Raw genomic sequence first — 15,136 nt, forward strand, 5'->3', positions numbered from 1 at the left:
AAGAAGAAGCGAAACAAAACCCTCTCTTTCAAGATTTGATATTCCCTGAGTAATAATGGAACAAGTCTACCTCGATTCAATCTTCCCTGAGTGACAGTGGAAAGAATTAATGCCCATATATCTGATTTTCCCTCAAGAAAAAGTGGAATAAATCCTTCTCTTTCAAGATTTGATATTCCATTAGTAAAAGTGGAATAAGTCTGCCTCGATTCAATATTTCCTGAGTGACAGTGGAATAAATCAACGTCCCATATCTAATTTTTCCTCAAGAGAAAAGTGGAGCAGATCCCTCTCTTTCAAGATTTGATATTCCCTGAGTAACAGTGGAACAAGTCGACCTCGATTCAATCTTCCCTGAGTGACAGTGGAATGAATCAACGTCCCCAGATATTAAATTAAATTAGACTTTAACTTGTAAATTTCATTGCAAAAATAATTAATTAATCGACTAGGTGCCGATTTAGGGCATTGTAGGGGTGCTAATCCTTCCCCACACGTAACCGACTCCCGAACTCGAATTTTGGTAATGCAAACCGCAAGTTTATTGTTTTAATTAAAATTAATATTTTATTAAAATGACAAATACGTTTTTGAGTACCCAATCACACCCTAATCAAGGATTAGTGGCGAATCCTCGAACTACGTTTTATCATTAACCGGACACTAAAGAATTATTTTGAAACGAGACTTTTCTATTTCCCCATTTGAAAAAAAAACCGTTTTGACAGAATCAATCTTGTATTTTCATATTTAATGCACACCAATAGATAAACTACCTATATACGGATAAATATTTATTTTCGGAAAATTATCAATTAAACCCTCAAACTTTTTCTAAATTTATACTTTTGAAACCAACTTTTACTTTTTGTGATTTTGGTCGCCTTATTTTTTTGGATAATTCTATATGTATTTAATCCAAAGAAATAGCAAAATCTGTTACAACCAAATTCTATCAACCACAGAAAATCGGCTGCTCAGTCAATTATACCCCCAAACTATACACAAACATTCATTTACATGGTTAGACCTATCAATACACTTTCCTTAAAGCTTAACTCTAACCACCTCCCTAATGGAATTAAGAACATCAATACTCGATCTAGTTTTATTTGTAAAAATTCTATTGTTTCTTTTCACCCACACCATATATAAAAATACACTCCAAGCTAACTTTAAGATGAGAGTAAGTAACGACTTACCCTTCAAGTGAGTAACAACCCAAGCAACTTCTTGCTCCCACGACCTAATCGCACGAAAAAGGTTGCAAGATGCAAGATCTCCTCTCCAAACATTCATAAAAAAATGAGCGTTCAAAGAAAAGATGCTCTCTAGAATCCATCGCATTACCACAAACAACGCAATGACTGCCCACATCAAATCCCATCCGAATAAGTCTATGTCTATCCATGATTGACAGTCTCCCCAAAACAGTAAGCCAAACTATGATTGCATGTCGAGGTACATGCAAGGGGAACCAAATCAAATTCTACAAAGCCTTTCGATCCTTCTTAGACTTCAAACTTTCACTTTTACCATTTTGATCACAAATCAAATTTTTGAGGTATTATATTCCTGCTGCCACACGTTTAAATCACATCCCAATGCACTTATTTTGTCAAGCATAAATCCCATAGTATTTGTCCAAGTCAAAGCAACTTTATTCATGCACCCCTCTTCCTTTGCCCAACAATTGTAAAATCAAAAATAGTCCCTTCTTATACTACGTTTGGGACGAATTGTGCCACAAATATCTAACAATAAGAAGTTGTGAGCCGACTTGTCCTCAAACTTTGTAATAACCTTACTATTCGGATTGGAACGAATTCAAGAAGAGTTGGCAACAAACTGATCCAATCTGACACACATGGGACTCGATGATGACCCATTATTTTGCCAAGTGAACCAACCCTTAGATGGCTTTTGATCCCAAAGATCATTATGTGCCAAAGCATCTATGAAACCATGAATATCAGTGGTGGGCCTCCTCACTCCTTGTCCTTTCGAGTCCAACAAAACCTCACTTAGGTCACCCTAATTATCATAAACGAAAAATCTTTCATCATGATTTATAGTTTATTTATTTATTTATTTTTGATTAGGAAGGAGGCCAATGGCCAATTACAAGGAGGCTAGTGCCTTACATAAGCGGCACCATTACAGTCCTTATGTAAGAGATCAAGTGTTGCGGGGGAAGCTGGAAGGTTTGAAGAGAGTCATCATAGTTGGGGCCATTTTTGCTAAAGCGTCAGCGACAAAGTTTGCTTAACGTCGGATTAAAATGAAGTCGACCATCCAAGATTTGGACACCGTAAAAGTGATCTCACGAACAAGGGCAATCGGGCATGCTTGAGGGTGGCAGAGGTAATGAGATTATGCGCCTCGACACTGTCGGTTTGACATTGAACGTTTTCAAACTCAAAGTCCCAAGCAACATGTAGACATTTTAAGATACCGCAAAACTCGGCGGGGAGGGGTTGAGAAATTCCCAAGTATTTTTTGAAGCCGAAAATCCAATCTCCAGTAGAATTGCGGATGAGTCCACCTAGTTTGTTATGGGAACTGTGAGGATGAATGGCTCCATCATTATTGATTGTTATCCAATCTAAAGTAGCAGGCTTCCAACGAACTTCAATAGAGTTACTGGACCGAGAAAGACAGAGGGGGCAACGAAGAGGAGTAGTAAGAGGCCCAAGTCTCACTAAGGTGGGTGGTAACACTGTTGGGGAGAGTGGTGTTGGAAAAGATAGATGAGTTGCACCGCTTCCAAACCTACCAAAGAAGAAAAGAAAATATGAGACTCCAAGGGATATGTTGGAGAAGTTAATTAGCTATTTCTTTATAGTTAGGTAGTAGTTAGAGGTTGGTTAGAAGTAGTTTCTTTGTAATTAGCACATTATATATATATATATACATTTTGTATACCTTAAATTAATATATGAATCAGAGGCATTTCAGTATTCTGATTTTAACATGGTAGCAGCCTTACTCTCAATCCTTTTACCCATTCATTTAGTATTCTGATTCATTCAGTTTTTTGTTTTTTTGGGGTTTCTTTTACTCATTCTTTGCTTTTGGTTTCTCCGTTTCTATCCACTATGTCTTTTTACCAAGGAGATGCTTGACTTTACTCATCTTCTATACTTGCATCCATCAGATATTCCTGGGTTAATGCTCGTTTCTCAGTCGTTGGTCGGCTTGGACAATTAGAGTGTGTGGAGCTGCTCAATGAGGATTGTGTTGCTTGTTAAGAATAAATTAGGGTTTATCGATGGATCTTGTCAATGAAGCGCATATAGTGAAGCTTTGTAGGTACAGTGGGATCAATTTAATGATGTTTTTCTGTCTTGGATTCTTAATGATGTTTGAAAGGATTTATCAGCTGGGCTGGTGTTTGCCTAGAGTGTTGCTTCTGTTTGGAATGACTTAAAAGAACGTGTAGACACTAATTTTTCAATTTGCCTTTTTTCATATATTATTATTATTATTAAAATCATCATTATTATTATTATTAAATAAATATTACAAACCAGAACCCAGAGGTCCATTTACAAACCAAACTCGATCCAAATTTACAATAACCGGCCTAGATCTGGAAGCCCAATAAGAACCAGATACAGAGGAAACCCTAGGGTTTCATCATCTCAGCTTCTAGCCGCCTCTGCTAGATGTTTGAGCCCACTGCCACCACGCAGCCGCCCGATTCTACTACTACCACCTGGCCACCGATGTTCCAACTGTCGTCGCCCTCGCCAGAATATTCTAGAAGCTTTGCTGCCACGATGACAGCCGCCCACGCCGAGCTCTATGGTGAGTCACCACCATAGCTATGGTGACTCACCTAGGCCACCTCCTTGGGACCGGTCCGAAGCCATTATCAGTGGTGGCTATAAAAGCCACCGATCACCTGCAAGAAAAGAAAAAAGCAAGCAAGAACAAAAAGCCACGACGGAGATACAGAGAGAGAGAGGAAGACACAAACAGAAGCAAACAACAACAACGAAAACAAAACCCACAACAGCAAACCGAAAGGAAAAGAGAAGAGAAAGACTTACCTTGAAGCCTTTTCTACCATCGGAAGCCCAAACGTTGCTAAAACCACCCTATAACCGAAGGTAAAGCCATCAGTTTCTTTTAGATCTAGATCAATCAAGGTAGTTTTAGAACAAAAGGAGGCCATATGTGGTATCCAGGTTGAAAAAGAAAAAATTTGGGGTAATTTATGAGAAATGAGAAGATTGGCCCGAGGGCCGACCCTTTGAGGATCATATACCCCTCCCAAACGGTGTCGTTTTGGGTATGGGGTATATGCGTAATTTACACCTAAGAGCAAACTCTTTCCGTGATACCTATAACTTTGTAAACTTATAATTTGGTCACTGAAATCAATCACTGAAAGCTTTAATTCGGTCGTTTACTTTTATTTCTTTATAATTTAGCCATTGCCATGTTTATATAATATTTAAGGTAAATAACTTACTTAGTCCCTTAAATTTTAATAATATTTATTTTTAATCCTGATTAATAATTATGGGTTAATAACACTATGAGTAATTATATTTTCATAATGATTCGAATTATGTACACTATTTTAGATATTTTATATTTCAATTTGGTTATTTTTAATTTTACTTATTTTAGTCCCTAATAATTTTAATATTTTTATTTTAATCACCTATTAATAATTAAGGGATAATTACAATATTAGTAATTATATTTCGAATTATGTTCATCAATTTTTATATTTTACATTTTAATCTTGTTATTTAATTTTATTTAAGTACTATTTATTTGCATTTTTTTTATTTTTTTAATTGTCCTTTATTTCTTAATATATTTAAATTATTACTTCCATTATTATTTTATTATTATCTTAGTCATATATATATATATTTGTTTAAATAATAATATTTATTTATTTTTAATATATATATATATATTTAATTTAATTTTATTTAAATTATTTTAGGAAAAATCATCACATTTTCAATATTTAATATTTATTTATTTTTCAATATTAAGAAAGGGCAATCTTAAAGCAACTAGGTGTCCATTTTCTGATATTTTTAAATACATAAATATCTTATTTTTATATATATAAATTTAATTATTTTAGATAAATGTTTTATTAATATTTTTTTTCAATATTAAGAAATGGTGGTCTTAAAGCAACTAGATGTCCATTTTCTGATATTTTTAAATAAATAAATATCTTATATATATATATATATTAAAATAAAAAAATATTTTAAATTAAATATATTTTAATTATTTTTAGATAAATGTTTTATTAATATTTATTTATTTTTTAATATAAAGAAAAGAGATGTCTTAAAGCACTTAGAAGCATTTTTCTGATATTTCTGAATAAATAAACATCTTATTTATATATATATAAATTAATAGATTTTCTTAAAATTATAATAATAAATTTGAAATAATAGAATATTAAATTAAATATATCTTTAAATAAACATCTTATTTATATATATATATATATTAATAGATTCTCTTAAAATTATAATAATAAATTTGAAATAACAGAATTATAAATTAAATATATCTTTGAATATTTAAAATAATAGAGACAATTTTATAATTAATGGGTACCAATTTTGGGCGTTATAGGGGAGCTAATCCTTTCCTAAACGTAATCGACCACAGATCCCTTCTTTACTAATTTTTTTTTAGTTATACGCAGATCAGTTTTTCTTTTAAATCATGTTTTCTTAAAAACTATTTTAAAAGATTGTTTTTAAGTGTTTGACCTACTTAACCCAAAAAGGTCAATGGTGACTCCCAAAATATTTTCAAAATCATTTATTTATTTATTCATTTATTTTTCCCGCCAAGTAAAAAAATTTCGTGCCCGGGCGAAAACCGGTTACAACAGCTTGGCGACTCCGCTGGGACTGGTCAAAGTTTAAAATCAATTACAAATTGTCTATATTAATAAGAATTCAAAAATATATATTTAATTTATAATTCTTTCCTTTCAAATTTTTTATATATATACTTATTATTTTCATAATATGTTATATATTCTTCTTTATTACCGTTTTGATTTTATTTTTAGATATTAAATTTCATTTGTTTGTCAAAGGTTTGAATATTTCTCCTCACACACAACACTTGCATTTGCATAACATAAGCTTTATAATCAAGCTTGCCCTTTTAAGTGGGAGTGAAAGCGGCGTCTTCGTGAGAATTTATTCTCCGTGTCAGACCTAGCAAGTAACTTTTGGGGTTTATATGCTCTATGTCTCTCAAATTGAAATCGGTCCGCTTAAGTCTGTGATGGACTAGGATTGAGGGTTGGCAGCCCAAGGGGGCATCAACAAGGATAGTTCGAGTACCTTTAATCCTAGAACTAAAACCTTGCATATAATAAACCATAGAAATTCATCCGATATAAGACAATACTGAACCTCTGTCTGTAGGTACACAAAGGAGAAATAAGCTTTAGCTTTTGATTTATCTGATTTTTTCCTTTATCCTGAATAAATGCCTGTGAATTAGTAATCATGCGGTTAGGTTAATTTTTCAAAACAAAGCATGGAACTAGAGAGCATGAGGTTAGGATTTATACACCTTGATAAATAGAATCTTTTCTTTCCATTAATTGGTACTAACCAATTTTTTTTTTCTTTCTCATTTTATTTTTCATTGATTTCTGTTGTTTACATTGCATGATCATGGCATAACCAAAAGGTGTTAACTGAAAAGACTGTTCATCAAATTGAGGGAATTCCGAGGATAGAGGAGAGCTATGCACCCAAAGATCGTATGCCCATTGAAGAATTAGAAGCAAGAAAGCTCAGCTTGGTTCCAGATTTGGTTATGCCCCATGAATTCAAAATGCCTAATTTTTAGAAATACGATGGCACCAGTTGTCCTCTAATTCACCTGAGAATGTTTTGCCAAAAAATGGAAGGATATTTAAGTTATGATGATCTGTTAATTCACTCCTTCCATGATAGCCTCATTGTCCCAACAGTAGTCTGGTATAATCAGTTGACCCAATAACATATCAAGAGATGGGTTGATCTAGCTGATGCATTTTTTTAGACAATATCGGTATGTTAAAGGCTTAACTCCAACACGTATGGATCTTCGAAGAGTAAAAAAGAAAGCCAATGAAAGATTTCAAGAATATTCTTTGAGATGGATTGAAGTGGCAGCACAAGTTCAACCTCCCATGTTAGAAAAAGAGATATCACGTATGTTTCGTGATTCCCTTCCCGATCCTTTCTTTGAGTTAATGCAGGCAAATCTGACGGAGCAATTCGAGAATCTTGTGATAAGTGGAGAATTAATTGAGAATGTAATCAGCGAAGAAAACTCAAAAGTTACATCCAAAAACCTGAAAGATTAGAGAGCAAAAGTTGATGATGTAAATGAGTGTCGTATCCAGAATCCCCACAATTGCAAAAGAAAAAGAGCAAGTAGTTGTTCGGGTCGTCCAAAAAAAGTCACACGATCAAGAAAAACTTTGGAAGTATTCCAAACTTCCATTTCAGACTTGTACCCTCATGTGATTAAAGGTCGGTACATCACACCAAGACCAATGAAAATGCCACCAAACCCTTCTGCTCATAGCTATGATCAAGGTAGTGTTTGTGATTTCCACTTGGGAATATTTGGGTATTCCACGGGCAATTGTAGGAAAATGTTAAAAGAAATAGATATGCTTGTTGACAAAGGAGTCTTGACACAAGAAATGATCAAGAAATGGGGGGCAAATGAGGACAATGACCCTGATCCTATTACACACCCAACATTAGAGGAGTAATGATGCATAAACAAGTGGAAGTGTTATTTACCACTATAGTACCTTTTTATTTTCAGTATCTTATTTAAACTTGTTTTTTGTTCCTTTCTCCGCCTTTTGTGCAATAAATAAATTTGTGTTGCTTTTATGGTTATGAGCATTGAATCAATTTTACAATCTTGTAGTTCTTTTAATATTAACTGGATTAAAAAACTCTGCATGATTAGAGTTATAATATTTGACAAGATATCAAGATTGAAAACCAGAAAGACAAAGACCCTTGACCTTACTTCAGAAGAAATACACCCAAACATTATCCTATTACGAATATGAGATAACCTTCTCCTATTGAAAAGAATTACAAAAAGGCTTGGTATTTATATATAGGAGCGTACAACATGGGGCATCGTTGGTGTATTACATTACAAAACCGACTAGAATATTTTTCTATTGATGACATTCGATGATGAACATAACTTTTACAAATAGGTAAATATAGTTTAAGTCAGTTGCTTGGGAATTGAACTCTAACAAAGAGATTTTCTGAATTCCACCAAAACACCTAGACTATAACAAGTTCTTCTTAACAAGCTTAAGAAATTGGATTTGGATACCCATGATATATTATTATATATACAATAAAGCTTGAGTTATCCCCCTAAAGCAATTGGTTAATAGCCCCGGCTTTATGGATAATATTCAGATAGTTTGTTATGCTCGAGTTGTCCCTCTAGAGCAAATGGTTAATAGCCTCAGCTTTATGGATAATATTCAGCTAACCTATTATACTATTATATGCAATAAAACTATCCCTCTAGAGCAATTGGTTAATCGCCCCGGCTTTATGGATAAGTTTCAATTCGCCTGATAAAGGTGATTATATTATTATATACAATAAAGCTGAATTCAGCTAGCCAAAATGGCAAATATGTTAAGAAATGGACTAAGGATGTTAAGAAACACCTGTTATAGTCAATTTCACACAAGCACTCAAAAATTTCATTTTTAGACCAATATTTTCGCACTGCTTCTGTTAGACTTTACAAAGCTTTCATAAATACCAAGTCCTTAAAGTGAGCCATGTGATAATGTTCACAAAGAGTGAAAGAGGAGTGACATCTTCACTAAGATGTAACCATAGAAAATAGGAAAGCCACCTTGAAACTAACCCATAAATCTTGATACCTGTCAAAGAGCTATAATTCTTAAACATTAAAGAGTTGTTGATTCTTTTGATATTCTTTGAATTCATGCTTATGATTTGATTCTATTATGAACCTGTGATAGGAAACACTTCACAAAATCCTGTCATTCTTTGATAAAGAAAGGAGAAAAAACATTTTTAAACAGGACAGTCTCAAATGAAGAAGACCTTGAAGCAAGTTGCTGCTTATTCTACTGTTATTGTAGAAAAAGAAAGTGATGCCAAAAAGATGAAGCATTTCACATACTTGAAAGAAATGAGTCTGAGAGGCCAGAAAATCCGGAGAATTGAACTTGTGACGTTCTTCTGTGACATCATTAACAATCCATCAAGAAAGATTATCGCTTATCTCATGTTAAGGGCAATAAGCATCACCAGACAAATTATTTTCCACAGCCATCAATTCATCCTTCAATCACAGAGCTATAAGTCCCATTAAGGTGTATTATGGGAATGAACAAGTCAACAACTGCACTCTGGTTATACCGTGATGCTGGCTCAAGTCTTGATACATCATTGCTACTTCTTCTAGGCCGATCATTTTCTTTTTCAAGATGATATCCATTATGTCCTTTAGAAGATTGCTAAACTTAAAATTGAGAAATTATGGCACAGAATAAGACATTGGAACATATTCTACACTTATAAACCTTTCATATGAGGTAACAGTGATTACAGGATTCCAAAAGAAAAAATAACCAGTTTTACTATCAACCAAACCTTTCCATGGTTCGGGAAGAGTGGAATATGTAGGTGTGTATCTTGAAGCATCAGAAGAGATAGTCACTGTAGCAGTCATTGCAAGAAAAGACACCAACAAAAATCTTCTAATTCATCTCGATGATGTTTATTTCTTCCAGTAAAGTTGTTATACGGGATGCCACCAACAACAGGATCGAATTCCTCAAATCTACTCATTAATTGCTCCAACCTATCACCATTCAGTTCCTGCGCATCTGCTTTCAAAAGTATGTTGAACCGGTGAAAGGCAACTTCTGTATCACTGATACTAGAGAAAAGAGACAGGACATTGATACCACCGGGGAATATGTCTCTAGTAGATCCTCCTCCTCGTGTATTGTTTTTAGGGAAACCTATAAGCATTTTCACCTCATCAGGTTCAAGTGGAGCAACTTTATTCCTTCCGACCCATACCAGATTCCATTTTCGGTACTTATCAAGAACATACTTCTGGACACTTGAATGTGGCTCATCATTATAAGCTTCAAGAGCCTTACGGATCATTTCTGTCAATTTAGCACTTCCTGTACATGTTTGTAAACAGTTCAACTTTATTCTTGGATCCTAGGAAGGCCACCATTTTGTTGCCAATGGAAAAACATCATGTATGGTGCATGGAGAAAGCAGAATAAGAGGAAATTTGTTCTTAATTTGCAGATTATGAATATAACCCCTTTTCCGTGTAGCAACACAAAAATAATTCGAATATACAAATTCTGGCTCTACCTCATATAAGTACCGTGACATTTCGGTCCAAACACCAACTGGAGCAAGTGCCACGTTCTCGTAGTAGAAATAAGGAGGCCCAATAGCATATTGTGGAAGTGTTCTTTGAGTTATCTGAACTGGTTCAATAGAAACCCCAAAACCAATCATTAGATTTAGAAGATGAACTGTCTGATCGTCTTCATTGAGAAGCTTCTTTTCAAGCTTCCTCTCATTCTCCCTTTTCCAAAAATCATAGCCTGAGTTTCGCCTTTTCTTGTCATTGGGATTATTGAAAAATAGCTTCCTATCTTCTACCAGAAAAAGTGCGTCAGCAACCTTAGCCATTTGAGCAGCACATATAAAATCTGTCAACTCTGCAATTGATGAATCCAGACCACATCTATTCATGGCTATTGAAGCCTCAGCCTCTGAGTACCCATTTTTGTCAAGTATAACAGTTTATTCTCCTCATCAGAATCAGAATTCAGGATTTCCTCGGTATCAGAAGAATTATCAATATCTGTAAAATCATCCTGAAAGGTCGCTTCATAATCAGATGACTAGTTATCAGAATCAACATGTTGCATGGGTGCGGACTTTTCAAGAACCTGTACCACTGTAAATGGTCACCTCATTCAAAAGAGGCACATATCTCATACATTTTCGTCATAATGATTGAGTACTTCTGAAATTTGTGACAACATGAAGAGAATTCCTCAAGTTACTTGACAACTGTTGTTTAGTGACACCAGAATGAGAGTAATCAAGATAAACAGATTTGAGGCATGGATCATGATATTGAAATCAAACAAACATTTAAAGTAAGTCTTACAGTTTAGAAGGTTTGGGGCATTTTGAAGGCCCAATTCAGACTGATCCATGCATGACATTTTGAAAGCCCATTTCAATTAGAAATAGAATGGTGGGGCATTCTTGGAGGCTCATCTCAGCAAGAAGTAATGTTAAGCACACTTTTAACATCTGTATCAGCAAATGTTGGGGCTTTTTAAAGGTTACATCAGATAGATCCATGTGGGGCATTTTGAAGGCTCACATCAACAAGAAGCAAATACTGAGGCATGCTGAAAGCCTATTTCAATTAGAAACAAGAATGTTGGCGTATTTTGAACGTATGTATTAGCAAATGTTGGGGTATAGTGAAGATCCATATCATATTATGGAAAGATCATTGACTTGAGCAAATATTTCCAATGAGGCAGAAAGGTATGAAGAATGAAAATGGTGAAACAGTGACAGTATAGCTGACTATACATAATTGCTTCGTTCATCATGCAGTTGCATTATGGTCCTGCTGTTGAACAAATATTTGATCAGCAAGTATGGATTCAAATACCCAATCTTCTTAACCATGTGTCACATGACAACATGCTCTTTGTTAAGCTACATCACGGTTGCATGAATAATGATGGTCTCTATGTAGACCACTTGATCCAGGGTTCAGTTCCTCAAAATCTCGGCTTTGAATTTTGTATTCTGTGTGTCGGTGATGATTGGAAATATTTTTTTGAGATTCCTGGCAATTAGTTTCAATCATGCTGTTGAACCTACAAAATCGTTTTTCATATCATTTTTGCCTACTTGATGACATTGAAGAGGGAGGCTTGACTTATGTATATTACCCTCATTCCCGTTGTTACTGCGGTTATCATTGCCAGCCAGGGTGAACTGAGTTTTCATCTATTTTGGTTTTATCATGTGCATTGTATCCCCAGTGGAAAGAATTCCATGGACATCATTCTGTACATGGCTCCCATAATTGATGTGTTTCAATTTCCTACAATGCTCATTATGGAAGAAAACGTGATCGGTATCACATTTCCCTTGCCTGAGATGATATCAAGATTAGTTGGTATCTCTTATTCAATTCAACACTAGCATATTTTGTGAATTTGACCAACTTTTTGATCATGAAACATGTCAATATCTCACTTCTATTCCTACTGAGTTTTATTCTCAAGTGGTCTTGTGACATCATACAAAAGCTTTGAACACTGTGCAAAGAGCTTCTTTGACTAGAAATTTGTGCAGAATCCACAACTGGATGAATGTGTTATCAAATGTTTTACGAGCATCTAAGCAGAAGCCACAAGAAATGATGAATGTGTTGTCAAGTGTTTTACGAACCAGTAATTATGGTGCTGAACCAATGTTGTGATCATATGGTTTCCATTTGTTGATCCAAAATGAAGTTTTTCTTCTCCAACCCCAAGGTTAGAAGTGAGATATGATGAAGATTTCTTTCCACAGAAGGGAAGCAGAAATTTGAACAACAAGAAATTAGTTGAGCCAACTAATGTCGCACGACAGATTGTTGTTAAGCATATCGACAAGATATGGTCCAAGCTGCCTTGTTCGAGATCCAATTAAATGTGGAGACATGAAAGGAATTAGAATAAATCCTTCTTATGATATGTTTCAAGAATCAAATCAGAACAGAAGCTGATCTCCTAATTAATCTCTGCTGAGTCAGACATATCTACATCTACACTCTTCTAAGATGATAGATTTTCTTTTAAAAAATAAAAGCTTTATTGGATTTCTACACAAGTCCATATAAAGAAAGCCGATGTTATCAAAGACAAAAATGGGGCATCAAGGTCATAATTATGATTACGGCAAGAGTTCCATAAATGAAAAATTTCTTCTGAGATTTTAATACAAGCAAAGAAAATGAAAAGATATAAGTTGATCAGATGGTTCTTCAGAGATACAAGCTTGATATCATAAGTTGCTACACTGATATCCAAAGGTAACCCTGGTAATAAATGATGAAGTGAAGGAAGACCAAGTTCACCACTTTGAAGCCAAACGAAAATTGCATAAACATTCATGCATTCATAAGAACATCATTTGCATAATAGACAATGCATTACATTGATACATCTGAGTGCATTCAAACATGAAGTTTTACAGATCTTCGTAAGAACAAGAAGATTCATGGTGAAAAATACCTTACAAGAAGAAGGTATTCAAAACCGCAAATGCAGGAATCATACAAACATCTGAAGAATAGATGGACACAATCCACAAAAAAGTATTATTTTAGGGCATGTTACCCAATCAACAAGTTATTTCATTGAGAAAAACACTTTCCAAAGTTTCTCATTTAATCTTTTCTAAATATGAAATTATTGAATAGTAAGAAAACGATTTCCATAGTTTCTTACTTAGTAAACTATTTCCAACATATGTAAGACCTACAGTGCATGATGTTTTCAAAAAGCCTTCGGGAGCTTTTTAATCTTAAAGCCTCAGGGTCATCTATAAGACCTATAGTGCATGATGTTTTCAAAAAGCCTTCGGGAGCTTTTTGATCTTAAAGCCTCAGGTTCATCTGTAAGACCTACAGTGCATGATGTTTTCAAAAAGCCTTCGGGAGCTTTTTTATCCTAAAGCCTCAAGGTCATCTGTAAGACCTACAGTGCATGATGTTTCCAAAAAGCCTTCGGGACCTTTTTGATCTTAAAACCTCAGGGTCATCTGTAAGACCTACAGTGCTTGATGTTTTCAAAAAGCCTTCGGGAGCTTTTTGATCTTAAACCCTCAGGGTCATCTGTAAGACCTACAGTGCATGATGTTTTCAAAACCTTCGGGTCATCTATAAGCCCTTCAGTGCATGATATTTTCAAAACCTTCGAGTCATTTATAAGCCCTTCAGTGCATGATGTTTTCAAAACCTTTGGGTTATCTATAAGCCCTTCAGTGCATGATGTTTTCAAAACTTTTGGGTCATCTGTATGCCCTTCAGTGCATGATGTTTTCAAAACCTTCGGGTCATCTATAAGCCCTTAAGTGCATGAGGTTTTCAAAACCTTCGGGTCATTTGTAAGCCCTTCAGTGCATGAAGTTTTCAACATTTCCATCTTACTCAAAAGAAGCCAAATAAAAAATTATTGTCTTTTTCGTCTTTGCTCTATTCTTGTTAACACAAGAATGAGCAAAGAAGGGCAGCTGTAGACACTAATTTTTTAATTTTCCTTTTGTTATATATTATTATTATTATTATTATTATTAAATAAATATTACAAACCAGAACCCAGACGTCCATTTACAAACCAAACTCGATCCAAATTTACAATAACCGGCCCGTATCTGGAAGCCCAGCAAGAACCAGATACAGAGGAAACCCTAGGGTGTCATCATCTCAGCTTACAACTGCCACATCTCTCAGCCGTTGGATCTGAGAGATCCAACGGTCCACAGGAGGTCCAACGTGATGCAGTTAGGGTTTCTAAACCCTACCTCAAGCTTCCAGCCGCCTCTGCCAGATGTTTGAGCCCACTTCCACCACGCAGCCGACGATTCTGCTACTACCACCTGGCCACTGACGTTCCAGCTGCCGTCGCCCTAGCCAGAAGACTCCAGAAGCTTTGCTGCCACGATGACAGCCGCCCACGCCGAGCTCTATGGTGAGTCGCCACCATAGCTATGGTGACTCACCTAGGTCACCTCATTGGGACCGGTCTGAAGCCATTACCTGTGATGGCTATAAAAGCCACCGATCACCTGCAAGAAAAGAAAAAAGCAAGCAAGAACAAAGAGCAACGACGAAGATACAGAGAGAGAGAGAGAGAGTAAGACACACACAGAAGCAAACAACAGAAACGAAAACAAAACCCACAACAGCAAACCGAATGGAAAAGAGAAGAGAAAGACTTACCTTGAAGCCTTTTCTACCATCGGAAGCCCAA

At 35.2% G+C, this 15,136-nt stretch overlaps 1 pseudogene; it reads right to left on the bottom strand.

The window, feature by feature from the left end:
• Window positions 1-1,827: 1,827 nt before the first annotated feature.
• On the bottom strand, window positions 1,828-14,869 carry LOC120165405 (annotated as a pseudogene).
• Between the last annotated feature and the right edge of the window lie 267 nt (window positions 14,870-15,136).

This window comes from Hibiscus syriacus, unplaced genomic scaffold, assembly GCF_006381635.1.
Source record: "Hibiscus syriacus cultivar Baekdansim isolate YM2019G1 unplaced genomic scaffold, ASM638163v2 tig00111582_pilon, whole genome shotgun sequence".
In the NCBI taxonomy this organism is placed as follows: Eukaryota; Viridiplantae; Streptophyta; class Magnoliopsida; order Malvales; family Malvaceae; genus Hibiscus; species Hibiscus syriacus.